The sequence below is a fragment of the Schistocerca americana genome, chromosome 2, assembly GCF_021461395.2.
Source record: "Schistocerca americana isolate TAMUIC-IGC-003095 chromosome 2, iqSchAmer2.1, whole genome shotgun sequence".
Lineage (NCBI taxonomy): Eukaryota > Metazoa > Arthropoda > Insecta > Orthoptera > Acrididae > Schistocerca > Schistocerca americana.
The window spans coordinates 676,150,289-676,170,572 of NC_060120.1; the positions used below are offsets into that span (position 1 = coordinate 676,150,289).

General features: G+C 42.6%; 1 protein-coding gene and 1 non-coding gene across 2 annotated transcripts in view; both read right to left on the reverse strand.

The window, feature by feature from the left end:
- LOC124595218 overlaps positions 1-20,284 on the reverse strand; it is a 104,851-nt gene that overhangs the window by 41,582 nt on the left and 42,985 nt on the right. The window lies entirely within an intron of this gene.
- On the reverse strand, positions 4,303-4,378 carry Trnas-uga. Its single transcript has one exon. It is a non-coding gene; the product is annotated as a tRNA-Ser (tRNA).

Consider the following 20,284-nt stretch of genomic DNA (forward strand, 5'->3'; position numbering starts at 1 on the left):
AGATCCACGATTCACATGTGTGTGTCAGTTTGTTAATTTTATTTCAGTCGACTTCTTCATTCGAGAACTTGAGTGGGAATCCATGAGAATTGTTTTCATTTTTTTCTTTTTTAAATCTTCTGACGGTACACGTATTTGTCCCGTGACTGAGTGAACTCATGTTCTATAATTATGTGGTGTAATAATATCATATGTGCTATATACACTATTATTCTTTTGTATTTTCGCTATTATGATAAACATCATTTGTGTCTTTTCTAATTGCATGGCTTAGAGTGGTAGAGTAATGACTATTGGTGGGTGTTGTAGGTCGTCAACTGTTTGCGGAACATCGAAGGTCCATTTTTCTCATGAACGTACGAAGCATATGGTATGAGTTGGTAACAGACGCAATAAGCACTAAGGAAAAATGTTATAAAATAAAAGAAGCTGATACTCAGTTGTGACGTCACAGTGCCGATGCAGCATTTATTCGTTTGTGATGAGCAATATCGCGTTTGGAATTCTACGAGGCACAAATGCAGGTATATGAAGCTCGAAACATTTCTTACGTAGGATGCAAATTCTTCCCACGGAGGAAAACTAATGCATACCCTCCGATTCCTAGACACCTCGTAGGTTACGTTTTACAAGCTAGACCTGCAATACGCAGAAAATGGAAAGAATAACTCTCTCTTGCTAACAATGGATAGTGTACAATAGGCAGGCGACATTTTTAGGAAACGCTTTCAAGGATTTCTTCGTTTAGAGAAGACATAAAAGTGCTTTTCGAAGAGGAGTATTAGTCTCTCTAATTTTATTATTTTTTCCGATGAAGAGTTTGTGTTTTTCCCAAGGAAGAGATTTTATTTGATCCCAAAGAAGACTCTTTTTTCGACAGAAGGGTTTTCGTTGCATCTGAGGAACAGTTTAGCTTTTACGGAAGAAGGTTACTTTTCTGAAAAACTGTTTCAATTCCTTCTAAGAAGAGTCTTGGTTTTCACGAAGAGCTATAATTATTCTAAGAAGAGTTGTAGTTTTTCGAAAAAGAATTTTAGTAATTATAAAAAAATAGCTATGACAAAGAAAAAGAGAGGAAGAAGAAGCGTAGGAAATAGTGGTCTAGGCGAAACAAATAAAATGACACAGTAATAAACTGTTGTAGCGCTTATAGTCGCTGGGTAGTAACATTGGGGTCATGTTTTCGTTTCCTGTATCTTACAGTTATTTATCATTTATCATTTAAGATATGCAATTTATGGAAATTTCTGGAACTTATTTGTCGTACAGTTTAATTTTTTAGAACATTCTATGTGTGTATAAACTGTAGCACACGCTGCTGAGGTTGGCAGTTCCTTCTTGTGACCTCAATGAAGGTGCTTTAATTGCGAAGTGGTAGTTCTTATTGACGACGTTGCTGATGCAAATGCCCCTTTTTTACGGACTGTACATGAAAGTATGTCATGGAAAATGAGTATGTGTGCCAGATCGTGATTCAAATCCGGATCTGCCTATCGTTAGCAGTCGTCTTGAACAATCTGTTCATCCGAGTTCGCCTGCAGAACCGTCCCAAAATTCGGTTTCACCTACACTTTTCTCATATTTGTTTCGAACAAGTAGAAGACTTTCTCATGCAGGAATGGCGCCTCCAGAGGAACGGAAATGGCGGAAGGGCATTGATTCCATTCATATCGGTTCAAAGCCTTTAATTCAGTTGATATACTGTGTATCCCTATTGCAAAGTAAGCCACGGTTTTCCGCCACATCCGTTCCTCTGGCGGGGCTGTTACTGAAAGGAGTCATATTGATAACGTTCAAAGAGTATGTAATAGAGTAATTTACATGGTCTCTATTATCTTGGTTCGGTAAAAATGTCTATGAAATATCCAGTTGCTTTCCACAAGCCAGCGTGTTCCTTTTACTTCTTCTTCTTGATAAAGAAATTCAGAATCGAGTCTTCTATTAATCATACATGCGTTTTTGTTTATTCTCATTTAGTTATTTCCTGTTCAGTACTAATGTGGTGAAAGAGAATGCGGACACAATTTTTTTTGTGAACATCCGTTTTATTTCATCATGCGTGCGACTGGTGAATGGCATTGTTCTGAGCTGCGTTGGCTAAACATTTGTGAATATCACGCTATTATTATGGATCGTGCTCAGTAAGTGCACAGAGTGTACTGACAGATTGCTGATGAGTTTCATTTCGTTCCTAGATCATGAAACATGATGATTATAGTTAAATAAAGCTGTTAAGCATATGTACCGACTCGTGGTAAGTGCAGTGTCAGACAGTACTTTCATTAAATTTCGTCCGCAATAGTCAGAAAGCAAGGCAGACTAAAATAAAAGCGGTATTGATTTTTTATACTTGCATAATGACGATATATGTGAGATAGAGTACTGTTAACAAATTTTAAAAAAGAGGAGGGGAAACAACATTTCCCATCCATCGACTGTCAGTTAATTGGAGTAGCAAAGAAATAAATTAATTAGCAGCTCACTCCTTGCTAACGTTCAGTAGGACTTTTGTTAATACCACAAAGAAACTTCTAAAAAATAAGGTCGGTCAGCCGATATCAGAGCATATCGAAAGGCATATAGATGCGTCTGTTCATTATTCCGTGCAAAGTCACAGTGCAGTCGCTCTGGCTTCATATTTTTCCGACTTAATTCATGTCCGCATATGGAATCGAAAAATTGTCCTGTTATCCATCCTAACCCTTTCTTAAGCTTGTCATTAATTTTTCAGTTTAGGGAGCAATTAAGGCTATTATGTACTATTTGTAGTAGCACAAACATATAAGATAGAAGGAAAGGCAATATGCTAGTAAGAGAAGAAGATGAGGGTAAGGAAAAGTAAGAGAACGAAAAGAAGGATCGATATCCCAACATCAGTCGTTTTATGAATTTCCATTCTTTTTCACTGATACATTACCAGCAAACTTCTTTTTGTTGTTTGAGGGATTAGCAACATGAAATGTAGTTTTAATTCCGTTTGGACAGGACCTTTGAACGACAGCAAGCTTATTGAAGAAATCACAGGTTCACCTAAGCGCTGACGCCCGTGAGTGAGACAGTGTCCTCCAATGACATTACAACTACACTGAGCTAGACGGCACGAAGGTTAAGACGCTGCACTCGCATTTAGAAGGAGCAGAATTCGACTCCCCATTTCGTCACTCAAAATTTTATGTTTTATGTGGTTTCCTAAATTATTTGAAACGAACGCCGAGATGATTCTTTAAGAAGGACATGATCGATTTCCAGGCCTATACTTGGTCATTTCGACGTTGTCTCTCCTATATAATGAACTCGTTGTCGAGAGGATGTCAATCTACAATATTTATTTATTTATTTATTTGCACGTCAAGTTCCGTAGAACCAAAATGAGGAGTAATTCTCCAAGGTCATGAAACGTGTCAGTACATGAAATTACAACATAAAAGTAATAACACATAAAAATAAAATGTTTATGAACCCAAAAAGTCAAGCCATGAGTTTAAGTAAACGCAGTGAACAATATAGCATAAGAATCAAAAACTTATCAAGAGAATAAAAGGAGTGACCCATGAGAAAACTCTTCAGTTTCGATTTGAAACCGCGTGGATTACTGCTAAGATTTCTGAATTCTTGTAGTAGCTTATTGAAAATGGATACAGCAGTATACTGCACACCTTTCTGCAGTAAAGTTAAGTAAGTCCGGGTCAAATGCACGTTGGACTTCTACCGAATATTAACTGAGTGAAAGCTGCTTATCCTTGGGAATAAGTTGATACTGTTAACAAGAAACGACAGTAAAGAATATACATATTGAGAGGCCAGGGTCAAAATACCCAGACTTGTGAACAGGGAGCCGGGCGCTGTGGCCGAGCGGTTCTAGGCGCTTCAGTCCGGAACCCCGCTGCCGCTACGGTCGCAGGTTCGAATCCTGCCTCGGGCATGGATGTGTTTGATGTCCTTAGAATAGTTAGGTTTAAGTAGTTCTAAGTCTAGGGGACTGATGACCTCAGATGTTTAGTCCCTTAGTGCTTAGAGCCATTCGAAACACTTTTTTGAACAGGGGTCTACAAGAGGTTCGCGAACTTACACCACTTATTTCCCGAACCGCCCGTTCCTGAAGCAAAAATATCCTTCTAGAGTGGGTAGAGTTACCCCAAAATATAATACCATACGACATAACTGAATGAAAATAAGCAAAGTAGATTAATTCTTCGCTCTACCACTGGTCCATCAGTATCGCCACAGGGGTAAGACATTAAACATCAATATTGTACCTGTAAACTGCCATGGCTGTTATGAAATTTCCTGGCAGATTAAAACTGGCCCCGGACCGAGACTCGAACTCGGGACCTTTGCCTTTCACGGGCAAGTGCTCTACCAACTGAGCTACCCAAGCATGACTCATGACCCTTCCTCACAGCTTCAATTCCGCCAGTACCTCGTGTCCTACCTTCCAAACATCACAGAAGCTCTCCTGCAAAACTTGCAGAACTAGCACTTCTGGAAGAAAGGATATTGCAGAAACATGGCTTAGGCACAGCCTGGGGGATGTTTCCAGAATGAATTTCATTTTGTCATAGCTGTGTTGGGAAAGAAGCAGAGCTCCAAGCGCTAATAGAAAGCACTGAATCTGAAATTGTTATAGGCAAGGAAATGTGGCTTAAGTCAGAAATAAGTACAGCCAAAATTTTTTTCAAAGGAACTAACCGTGTTCAGAAAAGATGGATTAAATACAGTTGGTGGTGGAGTGTTTATTGCTGTCAGAAATAGTTTACCTTGTAATGCAATTGATGTAGATAGTTCCTACGAATTAGTATGGGCAAAGGTCAAACTTGACAACTGGTTAACTCAGGTGATACAGTTCCCTGAACAGTTCGAAGGAAACTTGAGTCTCATTTCAAATAAGTAATCCACTGAAATAGTAATAGTTGGTGGTGACTAAACTCTACCCCCGATACGTTGGCGAAAATACATGTTTAAAGTCGGTAGTAGGCATAAAACATTTTCCGAAATAGTACTGAATGCTTTCTCAGAAAATTATCTTCAACAGCTAGTTCAGAAGCCAAGTCGGCGTGTAAATGGCTGCGAAAACATTCTTTTACCTCTTAGCAACAAATAATCCTGACCAAATAGGGAGCATCATGACAGATATAGGTATTAGTGTCTACAAGGTTGTTTATCTATACTAAATACCATAACATCAAAACCCACCAAAAAATAAACGCAAAATACATCTATTTAAAACACGCAGTAAAAATTCACTTGACGCCTTCTTAAGAGACAGTCTCCACTTCTTCTAGTCTACCTGTGTAAGCGTGGACCAGATGTGGTGCAAATTCACAGAAACAGTATCGACGGCAATTTAGAAGTATATACCAAATAATTTAATAAGAGATGGTCCCGATCTCCCACAGTGCCCAAAACAGGTCAAAACATTGTTACTGAAGCAACGAAAAAACGCATGCCAAATGTTAAACAAGCAAAATCCTCAAAATTGGCAAAGTTTCACAGAAGGTCGAATTTTAGCACCAACTTCAGCGCGAGATGCTTTTGATAGTTTCCACATTGAAACTCTCTCGAAATCTGGCAGAAAGCCCAAAGAGATTCTAGCCGTATGTAAAGTACACCAGCAAAAAGATGCAATCAATCCTTCACTGCACGATAACAATGGTAATGTTGTTGATGACAGTGCCACTAAAGCAGAGTTACTAACCACGGGTTTCCGAAATTCCTTCACACAGGAAGGCGAAGTAAATATCTTTGAATTCGAATCAAGAACAAGTACCAATATGAGAAACTTAGAAGCAGATATCCTCCCTGTAGTGAAGGAGCTTAAAAAAACTAATGAAAGCAAGGCCACCAGTCCAGATAGTGTACCAGAAAGTTCCTTTTGGAGTATGTTGAAACAGTAGCTCCATACTTAGCAATCATATACAACGGCTCGCTCGTAGGAATATCCATGCCCAAAACTAGAAAGCAGCACAAGTCACACCACCAAACAAGAAAGAAAATGGGAGTAATCACAACCTCGTCTCACTAACGTCGATATGCAGTAGGAGTTTGGAAGATATTCTGTGTTCGAGCATCATGAATTACCTCGAAGAAAATGATTTATTGACGAATACCCAACACGGATTCAGAAAATATCGTTCAAAATACAACTAGCTCTTTATTCTCGCGAAGTAATGGGTGCTGTCGACGGCGAACGTCAAATTGGTTCCACATTTTTAGATTTTCAGAAGGCTTTTGACACCGTTCCTGACAAGCGACTTCTAATCAAATTATGTGCCTATGAAGAATCGCCTCAGTTATGTGACTGTATTCGCGATTTCCTATCAGAAAGCTCACTGTTCGTGAAGACTGACGGGAAGTCAAGTAAATCAAAAGTACTGTTTGGCGTTCCACAGGCCCTCTGTTGTTCGTGATCTACATAAATGATGTAGGAGACACTCTGAGCAGCCTTCTTAGATTGTTTGGAGATGATGCTGTCATCAGACGATCAAAACGAATTGTCAAATGATTTGGGCTAGAGGCAATTGACTAAGTAATGCAAGATATGAAGTCACCCACACGAGTAATAAAAGGAACCCGCTAAATTTCGGTTACTCGATAAATCACAAGTATCTAAAGGCTGTAAACCCAGCTAAATACTTAGGGATTACAGCTACGAATAACTCACACTGGAAGACAGCAAACCAAGGGTGCGATTTTTTGATAGAACGCTTAGAAAATATAACAGGTCTGCTAAAGAGACTGCTAACACTACACTTGTCCGCCCGGTACTAGAGTACTGTTGTGCTTGTGGGATCCGCATCAGACAGGATTGACGGAGGACATCGAAAAGGTTCAAATATCGCGAAATAGGAGACAGAACACAACGGATATGGTACACAAATTGGGATGGCACTGATTAATACAAATGCGTTTCTCGCTGCCGCAGGAACTCCTCATGAAGTTTCAATCACCAACTTTCTCCTCAGAGTGTGAAAATATTTTGTTGGCGCTCACCTGCATAGGGAGAAATGAACGTCACAATAAAATAAATCACAGCTCGCACGGAGGGATTTGTGTGTTAGTCTTCCCGTGCGCTGTTGGAAAGTGGAATGGTAGAGAAGTAGCTGGAAGGTGATTCAATGACCCCTCTGCCATTCACTTAATTGTGAATTACAGACTAATTATGTAGATGTGGAAGCAATGGGGTAGTCCACAATAACGTTCACGTAGTTCACATCTGCCGCTGTCAGTGTCACAGGGCCCACGGAAGTCCAACCGAATGCCCCCTTTAACATAATACTGCGCGCCGTTGGCCCGCCTCCAAGTCATAGTGCATACTTCGAGCAGCCGATGGCGGCATATACTGACACGACCCTCGACTTGTAACAATTCATCGGACCAGGCGACATATTTCCAGTGATCCATACTCCAATATCGAAGATCCCGAGCACACTGCAACCGTCACTGATGATGTCGTTGAGTGAACATAGGAACACGTAGGGATCGTCAGTTGCGGAGCCTCATTTTCAGTAACATTCGTGAAACGGTTTGCTGCGAGACAGTTGTACCTGCATCAGCATTGTACTCTGTCGTCAGATCTGCCACAGATCGTCGCCTCTCTGCTTTACAGAGGGGGTAGCTTCCGACCTTCACATTCTGTGATGAATTGATACATAACGATTAACCAAATATCGTACTAGTCTAATATGGGGCTGCTCTTTCGAATGTGTTCATAAAATTTCGCTTTAAAAATTATTTTATTTGTAAGGGGAAACAAACCGGCGCTATCCGCCCTGGGTGTTACATGAAAGATAAGCAGTATTTGTTTACGCTGATTCCAGCTTTACTTTCCGGAAACGGAATTACAAATATCTGAAGAAGAGTCAGAGAAAATGCACCAGACGAATCTTAGGACAGACTCCCTGCATATAATTATGCAGGGAGGTCGGAAACGATCTGAAAAGCTAGCACAGGTGTTATCGGGTAGGATGTGCTGACAAATCATTGTTGAGAGAAAAATTCGATACGCTGTACCTTTCCATATTAATTAGCACTTAAGTTAGGCAATCAGGCCATTGCGCACGCCAAGTAAGCGGCCCCCTAGAGACGGTGCCGCTAAACATGTTCTTCAGTTTCTCCAAAAATGGTTCAAATGGCTCTGAGCACTATGGGACTCAACATCTTAGGTCATAAGTCCCCTAGAACTTAGAACGACTTAAACCTAACTAACCTAAGGACATCACACACACATCCATGCCCGAGGCAGGATTCGAACCTGCGACCGTAGCAGTCCCTCGGTTCCGGACTGCAGCGCCAGAACCGCACGGCCACCGCGGCCGGCTCTTCAGTTTCTTGAACCCGAACATGAGAGAGGTACAAAAATTAGGACGATATCAAACGTCGAACCCGAGCCAAAGGCTGTGAGCGCAACTACCACTAATTGTATCTGTGATCTGTGTGGGCTACTTGAATTTGCGAGCGCCACGGCCTAATGGGCTGACTTCAATGCTAAGTAACTCGCAACGGTGCAACGTTCAGCTCAAGCCATCCTGCAACACCCTTATATTCAGGATGTTTTTGACTACTCTCTCTCTCTCTCTCTCTCTCTCTCTCTCTTTATCGGAAACCGGTTCTTTATATTCGCTTTAAACTCGCCAGCCAGTCCTATGACGCCATCTCCGAACTAACTACCTCCGTGTGCACGAAGACTCGATTCGCGAGACTGAACCGCTGAACTGCTGCTCATTTACTGGAATAGTCGTCACTTGAACTTGAGTCTGTTAAGCACCAAAGAAACTGGTATAGGCATGCGTATTCAAATACAGAGATATGTAAACAAACAGATAGAATACGGCGCTACAGTCGGCAACGCCTATATATAACAAGTGTCTGGTGCACTTATTAGATCGGTTACTGCTCCTACAATGACAGGTTATCAAGATTTAAGTGAGTCTGAACGTGGTGTTACAGTCGGCGCATGAGCGATGGGACACAGCATCTCCGAGGTAGCGATGAAGTGGGGATTTTCCCGTACGACCATTTCACGAGTGTACCGTGAATATCAGGAATCCGGTAAAACATCAAATCTCCGACATCGCTGGGACCGAAAAAGATGCTGCAAGAACGGGACCAACGACGACTGAAGAGAAGCGCTCAATGTGACAGAAGTGCAACCCTTCCTCACATTGATGCAGATTTCAATGCTGGGCCGTCAACTAGTGTCAGCGTGCGAACCATGCAACGAAACATAATCGATATGGGCTTTCGGAGCCAAAAGTTCTCTCGTGTACTCTTGATGACTGCACGATACAAAGAATTACGCGTGGCCTGGGCCCGTCATCACCGACATTGGACTGTTGATGAGTGGAAACATGTTGACTGCTCGGACGAGTTTGGTTTCAAATTGTATCGAGCGGATGGACGTGTACGGGTATGGAGACAACCTCTTGAATCCAAGGACTATGCCGGCCGTGGGTGGCTGAGCGGTTCTAGGCGCTACAGTCTGGAACCGCGCGACCACTACGGTCGCAGGTTCGAATCCTGCCTCGGGCATGGATGTGTGTGATGTCCTTAGGTTAGTTAGGTTTAAGTAGTTCTAAGTTCTAGGGGACTGATGACCTCAGAAGTTAAGTCCCATAGTGCTCAGAGCCATTTGAACCAAGGACTCTGCATGTTAGCAGGGGACTAATCAAGCTGGTGAAGGCTCTATAGTGGTGTAGGGCGTGTGCAGTTGGAGTGATATAGGACCCCTGATACGTCTACATAAGACTCTGGCTTGTGACACGTACGTTAGCATCCTGTCTGATCACCTGCATCCGTTCATGTCCATTGTGCATTCCGACGGATTTGGGCAATTCCAGCAGAACAATGCGACACCCCACACTCCAGAATTGCTATGTAGTGGCTCCAAGAACACTCTTCAGAGTTTAAGAACTTCCGCTTGCCACCAAACATCCCTGACATGAACATTGTTGAGCATATCTTGGGTGCCTTGCAACGTGCTGTTCAGAAGAGATCTCTCCTCCCCTCCCCCCCCCCCCCCCCCCCCGCCGTCATACGCTTACGGATTTATGGGCAGCCCTGCAGGATGCAGGATTCATGGTGTCAGTTCTGTCCAACACCACTTCAGACATTAGTCAAGTCCATGCCATGTCGTGTTGCTGCACTTAAACGTGCTCGCAGGGGCCTACACGATACAAGGCAGTTGTACCAGTTTCTTTGTGTATATGTCTGTGCGTGCGCACAAGCATGTAGCATGTGTGTGTGCGGACAAGCATGTGTGTGTACGCGCGCGCGCGCGTGTGTGTGTGTGTGTGTGTGTGTGTGTGCGTGTCTGTGTCTGAGTCTGTGTTTGTGTGTGTGTGTGTGTGGTGTGCGTGTGTGTGTGTGTGTGTGTGTGTGTGTGTGTGTGTGTGTGCCTGTGTGTGTCTGTGTGTGTGTGTGTGTGTGTGTGTGTGTGTGTGTGTGCAAACAGAACAGTATCCACTGTTAACCCATAAATACTGATACAATCGTTATTCCTAACGGATGCGTATGCCGCGAGTTCTCTACTATACTTGCAAATTAGTGTACTGTCTCTTCTTTCTATGCTTGTACAGTCCACTTGTAGCCGATAACAAAGTGAAGACTAATCCGGTAAATGAGCAGCGGTTAAGTCTCGCGATTCGAGTCTTCGAGCACACGGAGACAGTGAGTGCGGAGATGACGTCATAGGACCGGCTAACGAGTTTAATGCGAGTATACAGAACCGGTTTCTGATCTCTGGTGGTTACTCGCTCGACAACCCGTCTCTAACGCTTAGAAAAATGTACATTAAACTTTGTACTTTATTTTTCCCCTAATGGTCATCTCCCAGTACAAAAGCATGCCTCATTCCTCTAGAAAATCACCACGGCCATCGGCATGCAGAACTCCCTCACCTGACGAAAAGTTGAACATGTCATTTTCTTGGTTCGTCATTAGAATTGAGTCTTATTCTGGGGTTCCAGCTACTACATCGTGCACACGCTCCTGATTAGGAACTGTTTACGATTTTGGGAAGTCTCCTAGCCTGCCGAATTGTGAACTGTAACTCCGTCCGCAACTCGAAGTGGCAGCATTCGTGAGAAGGATTGTTACGTTATCTTGAGTTTACGCTCTGACCACGACAGCGAGTGATAATTTTTTCTGTGGTACTTCTTAAAATTTCAGGTTAATTGATCGTGCTTGCTCCCAGGTGTAACTCCTTTTTGTGTTTTCTTTTTACGGCCAGACGAGATTTGTACGTTATTTTGCCCTGCACACGTGCCATGCCGTCCTTGTTATTATTCTCTGTATTGAAGTGAATAAAATTTGTCTGTATTGTTCAGTGCGCGCAGTTATACAGAGGCGGTAGCAGAATGGGCATGTGCCTCTGCAGCCGTTTGTGCAGCTTCGGTGCCCGGCAGTCAGTCAGTCCAGCGCAGGTGTCCTGTTTCTAGGCACGGCATGGCTTCCCGTGTTTGTACAGCAGTGGGCACAGGTCGGCGCCTATCGCCACGCGCACTCGCGCAGCCGTCGCCCTAATCTCCTGTAATGGTATCTCTGCTGAGCCTTCCGATGCCCCCCTGAAGCCGTAATCAACGGCGCTATTTCCGCATCGCCACAACCGCCGGCCCGAATGGCGCGGGAGATAAGCCCACCTCCTGTCCTATATTATCAAAATGGTTCAAATGGCTCTGAGCACTATGGGACTTAACATCTGTGGTCATCAGTCCCCTAGAACTTAGAACTACTTAAACCTAACTAACCTAAGGACATCACACACATCCATGCCCGAGGCAGGATTCGAACCTGCGACTGTAGCGGTCACGCGGTTCCAGACTGAAGCGCCTAGAACCGCACGGCCACACCGGCCGGCTGTGCCCTATATTATCGAGTAAGAGACAAAAAAAGTAAAATCTGAAACACAACGAAGCTAGCTGCGAGTGAGGAAGACAACTTTACACCCGCATGAAGCTAAAATATAATCTATATCCCCAACTCTTCGTCAATATTTGATTCTCTAATTCTGGCGGTAATAGGAATGGAAGTTTTTCATTGGTCGGGTAGCAAACAACTCACTATTTTCTAATTTCATGAACTTAATTTTTATAATAACAACGTTTTTTAATGGTCAATGAAAACCATCTCAGTTGTATTACTACATATTTATTATGCTACGAACGATTTAGTTCTTCGAAAATCTTCAGGTTGTTGTGCAGCTGAGGTGGTTTTTATTCATCATTAAAATTAGTGTCAGCTGAGGAGCTCAACACGATCAAGACTGCTGTTTTTTTAAACTTTTCTCACTTTTCCGTAGTAGATAGACACGATGAGCCAAAAGAACATGACCATGTGCTTCACCCTTCGAGACCCAACGAAATGGTTCAAATGACTCTGAGCACTATGGGATTTAACTTCTGAGGTCATCAGTCCCCTAGAACTTAGAACTACTTAAACCTAACTAACCTAAGAACATCACACACACATCCATGCCCGAAGCAGGATTCGAACCTGCGACCGTAGCGGTCGCTCGGTTCCAGACTGTAGCACCTAGAATCGCTCTGCCACCCCGGCCGGCTCCAACGAAATGAAAAAAAAAAATTTTTAAGTTTTCATACAACTAACCTTTATTATCTTGGTAAGCAACGAATACAAGAAGAAAGTGACAAACGTAAACAATCAATTGCTTTAAAGAGGTCGTTGCACTTCGTAATATAACTGTAAAATGAATCTGTATTATCATAGTAAGCAACGGATGTAAGATAATACTGCAAAAGGTAAACAGTTGGTTTCACTTTCGAACCATTGGGATCCATAGTTTTCAGCCACTCATCATTTCATGTGCTACACACTTAGATGACAGAAGTCGTGGGATACCTCCTAATGCTCCGGTCGCAGGTTCGAATCCTGCCTCGGGCATGGATGTGTTTGATCTCCTTAGGTTAGTTAGGTTTAAGTAGTCTAGGGGACTAATGATCTCAGATGGTGACTTGCGTGTCAATAACATACGTCAGTAATCCCGTTGGGGAAATGGTCTGTCTACGTTTCAGTTTCCAGTCACGCGTTTTACGACTATACCACTAGGCCTGGCGCCCGCTTACGGTTACAGTGTGTGATGGAGGGTGCTTCTGGTAACAATATGCTTTTGCCTCCTTTCCTGTCCCATTGACGAACGACTTCAGAAAGGATGACAGCCGGTAAGCTTATGTACGAGGTCTAATTCGTCTGCTCTTACATCGTCATTACATCGAGACGTATGTCCGAGAAAGTATGTTCTCTAGCTCTTCTTAGAACATACGCTTCTGGAATTCTAACAGAAAGCTTCTCCGTGATGCACAATGTATCTCTTGCAGCGTATGCCACTGGAATTCATGTAGTCTCCAAACGCTCAGTTATTTGAATGTTTCACAAATGACGGCTGAGCTTCCCAATAATTCGTGATTAAAGCACCTGAGGATAATGTAAGAAAAGTAGGAAGACTAAACAGAGTAAAAAGGTTACGTAGATGGTCTTTCTTTCATTGCGGGCTCTAATACAAACCACGTTCAGAGAGATACCCAGGATTATATGCAGGTCCACTTTTTTGTGCTTGAAATCATTTTGAATTCCTAAGATTACAGATGTTCCCTGTTTCGTATTGGTAATAAACCCAATTTATGAAGTATTTAAATTGTAACATAAAATGAATTTCATTGATATTTTTTGTTCCTGGTGTTGATAGCGAATATAAGTACCCCTCTCCATTCGTACAAAACTCGCAACTGAATAAAAAAGCCGCGCAACAACCTTATAGATGACCCAGACACTCTGCATTGTAAAAGGGGTTCATCAAGGGAACTTGGGCAACGGCCTTGCCACAGTGGATACACCGGTTCCCGTGAGATCACCGACGTTAAGCAGTGTCGGGCGTGGCCGGCGCTTGGAAGGGTGACCATCCAGCCGCCATGCGCTGTTGCCATTTTTCGGGGTGCACTCAGCCTCGTGATGCCAATTGAGGAGCTACTCGACCGAATAGTAGCGGCTCCGGTCAAAGAAAGCGACCGGGAGAGCGGTGTGCTGACCACACGCCCCTCCTACCCGCATCCTCACCTGAGGATGAGACGGCGGTCGGATGGTCCCGGTGAGCCACTTGTGGCCTGAAGACGGAGTGCAAGCGAACTTACTTTTCGAACTGCTTACACATAGCATGTCTATTGAGAACTATCCAACGAAATCATTTCTACAAACTTTTCACATTGTGTTGTAAATGCTTTCAGTCTGAAGATTTCTTATTGGATAGTTTTAGGATTTAAATCCTTTGTTAAACAAGCCTAGAAATATAATATGACGAACTATACTGTTTACCTTGTCTTGCAGCAAGCGAGCAAGAAACAATCCAGACGGACGCGTACTGTTCGTAGTTGAGCAGGATACTGTCGGGGTGATAATAAGAGAGATGTACATACACGATTTGCAAAGTGCGATTAGATATGAGAGTAAGGATTACATCACAGGCCGAAAACTAAAGTGTAATCTGCGTAGAGCGTCGGCCATGAGCGCCGAGCAACGCCAGACCGTGTCATGACTCACACAAGAAATGTGTCAGCCACTTGCAGAAAGTTTACTTTATGAGTCAAGCTCCGATTACGCACATCAATAAAGAGATAATGTGGTGAGCTATGTCTGTCAACACAGGTTTGTGGAAGCTGTTTTATTATCTTACAGTCGCGTCCATTATCTATCTATCCTTCCTTTGCTCCGTAGTTGAGTGCGCGCGCGCGCTTGCGAGAGAGAGAGAGAGAGAGAGAGAGAGAGAGAGAGAGAGATAGATTTGATGACTGGATAAGTGGAGGAGAGAGAGATGGAGGTGCAAAGGGGGGGGGGGTGTCAGTGAAAAAAATCTGATGAATACTGATTTCTCCTTTTAACATGCAGTATGCTTCAGCTACATATCGGTGAATGTTGCGGCCATACACAAATTTTAGTCACATGTACGTGTAGCTCATACGCAAAAGACTCATTGAGAATATCTTTAGTCGTGGTTTGCTGGGCATGGAGGAAATAAATAACGCTCCTTGATATAAAGGACAAGCAATTAAACCATACAGAAATACTATAAAAGCAAAATGTTTAACGAATAACTAATTAACGTTTTGTGACGGAATCTGATTTCGGCTCCCCACTGTCGAACTAATAGTTGATTCGTACTAGCACTCGCTATAAGCACAATTTACTTTCTCATTATAATTGTGTCCATGTTCACACAAATAATAAAGAACCGTTTATGAAAAATTTGTCTCAAGACCTGTCTTCGAAAGTGACCATTAACTTCCTTTAGCCGCGCGATGTAGCCGCGCGGTCCGGGGCGCCTTGCCACGGCTCGTGCGGCTCTCCCCCGTCGGGGGTTCGAGTCCTCCCTCGGGCATGGGTGTGTGTGTTGTCCTTAGCGTAAGTTTAAGTTAGATTAAGTAGTGTGTAAGCTTAAGGACCGATTACTTCAGTAGTTTGGCCCCATAGGAACTTACCAAACGTTTCCAAATTACTTTCGTTACAACTGTACACGTGGTAGTGGTAAACAAGGATTCTTGAGGCACGAAAATGCAGGAAGACATCTCAGGGGTCAGCAGCTCAATTGCTTGTGTTACTTCCTTCTCAAGCATCATTTTCTGATGATGGGATTCAGTACTGGAATGTGTGTATAGTACACGTGTTCTCTTATTCCTATGAACAACACACGACCATCGTATTCATTCGTCGCTGTGTTTTGGGGGCTTTGACATTCATGTTCGGTAATAAAATCGATGTGTAAGACATGTAGTGGAATGTTACATGAGAACCAAGTAATTTTCGTTTAGCTCACAGCAGTTTGGGGACACAGACAGACAGACAGAGAAATTTCCTGTGAACGATGTTTCTGTGTGCTTTCTGTAACACGAGACTGGAGTCTGAGCGTGATCTGAAGATGTCGACCTACAGTTTTCAGTCTGACCTTTTTTCAAGCAGTTGTGAAAGTCTCTTAGAGCCAGTGCTATTACACTGATAATTATACAAATTAAGTAAATAGTAGTTACCAGCTTCACATAATGTTTTATACGCTTCACTAGTAGATTCATATTAAATGTTATGTGAAAAATCATGTAGAAACATTTACTTCTCAGTTCTTCTTTGACAATAACGATTTGATTGAAGACTACAGAGGGAAGTCCAGTTTTAGCAGATGTCCCAATAGAACATTTGTATATTCACATCGATTAATACAACCACAGCGCATGTAAAGGTATTGCTCCACACAATGAGACAGTATTTCAAGATGCCAGTACAACAATACTATGTGTCAATGCGTCGTGAAAGTTTATAATACTATTCGGGCCATTTCCCTTCTAACATCACCCGATCCGAATACTGCTCGAGTATTTCGGCTCGGTTAGCTCACAAGGGTGGGAACAATATTCTTTTCTGCGTCGTTCCTGATGGTACTAATCTTGCACTTGACTACATATGGAATGGAATTGTATAGAATTCCACTTCGTACCATTCCTGGTACGTACGTACCCTTATATAGACTAATACAATATGGTCAAGGCGACGAGTTTTTGGTTTCTGGTATCTTCAATGCTTTCTTTTCCTTCGTAAATCGTCATTACATTGACTAAGAGCAAAATGAAATGAATTAAAATAATATTCTATATGATATACATAGTGATCCTACAGTTGACACAGCAAGCTATGATCACACCAATAAGCATGAGCTCGCGCAGCATTATCAGTGAGTAATGCTGGCAGTCTCCTTACGAGATAGTGAGCAGCGTGATAAATTGAGACTATTTTTGCTGTTAAGTTGCCGTACTATAAGCTTTTACGCAAGACTACGTTCTTGTCTTCGAAGTGGTAATTTGTGCAGAATACAGTTCATTTTACAGGAACTCTGTAGAAAAGAGGTCAGAATACCTACCGACACATTAACATCATTAATGGCAGGAACAGCTTTCTACTGATCTTACCCCCTTTACGTACCTATAAAGATTTAAACCAAAACAAGAGAAGGATCACTGTGATTTCATACGTATTGCTGCACACGCAACATGTAGGTGTAGGGGGGTTGGGTTGTTTAGGGGAGGAGACCAGACAGCGAGGTTATCGATCTCATTGGATAAGAGAAGGACGGGAAAGGAAGTCAGCTATACCCTTTCAAAGGAACCATCCCGGCATTTGCCTGGTGCGATTTAGGGAAATCACGGAAAACCTAAATCAGGATGGCCGGATGCGGGATTGAAACGTCGTCCTCCCGAATGCGAGTCCAGTGTGCTAGCCACTGCGCCACCTCACTCGGAATGAGTGTAGGGAACAGGGCACTAGACTCAAAGTAAAGTGCAAAAATTTAGGTATGAATGTGTACAAAACACTTGGAAACTCGAACTTGCGTCCGTATTAAAATGACTAGTAATCCTTCACTGACTTATAATAAAACTTAAATCTAAGACCGAGTAAGAAACACAATGCAATGTGGAAACGGTCACGAGAGCGTAGATGTAGATAAAAATCATGCTGTGACAAAAACTGTGATGTTACTATTAATTTTCCTCCCATCTCTTTTATACAAAAATATGTTTACATTAAAAGATAGTAATCCTGATGATAGGAATAGGTGCAAATAGATTTTAAGAGTAATTGAAATAACAAATGCAGATATAATTATATCCTCATTCTCTCTCTCTGTCTCTGATTTTTAAAAAGTTAAGCTATAGTAGAAGAATTTAGTTGCAATGGTAGCAATAGTTCTTGACAGACATCAAAAGTGTATTTCACTTAATCAGAGAAAATTATGTGATCATATTGTACGAACTTCCTGCGAAACACCACCCGTAATAACCTCTATACTGTGGGTTACAAATTTAAATACAAAAATTAATCTATATGAACTAATAAAGCTTTTTAACGTATGATGAACGAGAACACTGTCACAGGAATGCTATATTCCTTTCCAGGCGATTTATTACTGGCTTTCTGTAGTCTCATTAACTGTATTTTCATTCAAATTTGTTCATTTACATTATTTTGATATTTAATAAGTGTCGAAATACCGCATTTAAAGAGCACTTTGATCCACAGTGTGATCAAAGACGGCTTTCCTGCTTAGGTTCGAGCCATAGCCAGTGTCACAATCATTTACGACGGCGGTGTACGTATGGAGAGTTTCGCTTGTGAATTTCAGTCGAGAGACCGTTCCTTGTAGTCGATACTGCTATCTTATCTGCTGCGGAGATTTCCCACCCTGGTGATGGTGATGGTGGTGGTGGTGGTGGTGGTGGTGGAGGTGTGTATGTGTGTGTGTGTGTGTGTGTGTGTGCGTGTGTGTGTGTGTGTGTGGGTGTGTGGGGGGGGGGGCTGTCGCATTCAACATAAATACCAATAGAAACTGTTCGTTTTGAAAATTTGACTTAAAAAACACATTGTAGTGGACAACAGACTACAGTTCAGATAGAAATCGCAAATGGCTGCACATCTGAGTCGTTCACGGGGCTCAATTTTCAGGGCTCGTACCATTTCCTGTGTTTGAAATAAGTAACTGCATTACACTATCACAACGAGCAGATCTCATACGGCAGTGTGGACAGCTTATTGCAAACTTGTTTCCTTGAACTACATTTGCAAACCATGAGCCACCGCATTTTGTTTCTTGGAGAGACATAGTGCGTCAGTGTAATTCGCCTCTTTTATAGTACATTCATTGACGATATGTGTGACGAAAAACAGCCGGTAGGTTGAAATTTCTCTAATATAATAATAATAATAATGATAATGATCATGGTCATCATGAGAGATGCAGGTGGGTTGTTGTTACCTGTTTCGCCAATGTGGGCCAAAACATTATGACTGCCTGCTTAATAGCTTGTTTGTCCGTCTTCGGAACGAAATACATCACTGTTTCTGCGAATTATGTATCAGATAGTTTGTCGGTGGGTTTGTGGAGATATGTGGCGTTAGATGTCTACGCACACGTCACGTAATTCGCGTAAATAACGGGCCGCTGACTCTCATACGCAGTGACGGTGTCCGATAGGGACGGCCGGCCGGAGTAGCCGAGCTGTTCTAGGCGCTACAGTCTGGAACCGCGCGACCGCTACGGTCAAAGGTTTGAATCCTGCCTCGGGCATGGATGTGTGAGATGTCCTTAGGTTAGTTAGGTTTAAGAAGTTCTAGGGCATTGATGACCTCGGAAGTTAAGTCCCATAGCCTTCAGAGCCATTTTAACCTTTTTTTCCGTTAGGGACCCACATGGATCCCATACGATTTACATCAGGGGTATCTGGTCGACGAGACATCAAAGTGAGTTTAATGTAATGCTCCTCACACCACTGTATCATGGCTGTGGCTCCGAGATACGGACAACTGTATTGCTGAAAGGTGACATCGCCGTTGAGGAAGACATCAAGCTGTCAGCGTGTTTTCGATTGCTGCCACACGTCTCATGCAAGCGCAGAGAATGTCTCCCATAGAATATTAGGACGCACACCAGCCTGTGCCCATGGTGCGCTGTTCGTCTCGAGCTCCCGTTCACCCTGACGACGGCGTTTGTGGATACGACTATAGATCTGGTATAGCCAAAATTTGATTCACCCGAAGAGCCGACACGTTTCCATTGATCGATTATCGAATCCCGATAGTCCCGTGCTTACTGCAATTGTAACTCACTACCACGAAAAGCCAGCCGAAGTTGCAAATTTCACTTTTGTATTTCGGGCCGGGACCCATTTTCAAATCATCGTAACATAATCAAAATGGTATTTCCGAAAATTTTAAAAATTTGTCAAAACTGTGCAAGCGAACAGTTACAGCACATAAAGATTTCGTCATAATCGACACGCAAGTCGCCCAATGTGGCGTCAACTGAAAAGACTTGCAACTCGGTGGCCAACTTCCCCAGATGGGGGCACGTTTTGCTTTATTTTAAAGCATCTTCAGTGGTAACTGTAACAACACGGCTTTTTGTGATACACTTTTATCTTCATCAACAGTTCGCATTCTCCACTTATTACCATAAACAGTTTTTATTCTTTTCGTTACTCACGTTTCTTTTTTCTTTCTTTTTAATGCAGTCTTCATCTTCCACACGTATGTGTTGAGTTTCTGCACAAAGCACTTTCGTTGCACTTAACATATTCCCACTTCTGTGTTGGGAAGTATCATTGTCCTCTCACCATTTCGTGTGTTTCATTTTGCTGTTGCGGGATGCGTTCGTCTTTTGTTTGTTTGATGGTCATATCAATTTCATTTCTCTGCCTAATTTCTTTGCCTATTAATTCTCTTGTTAGGCCTTTGTTCATGG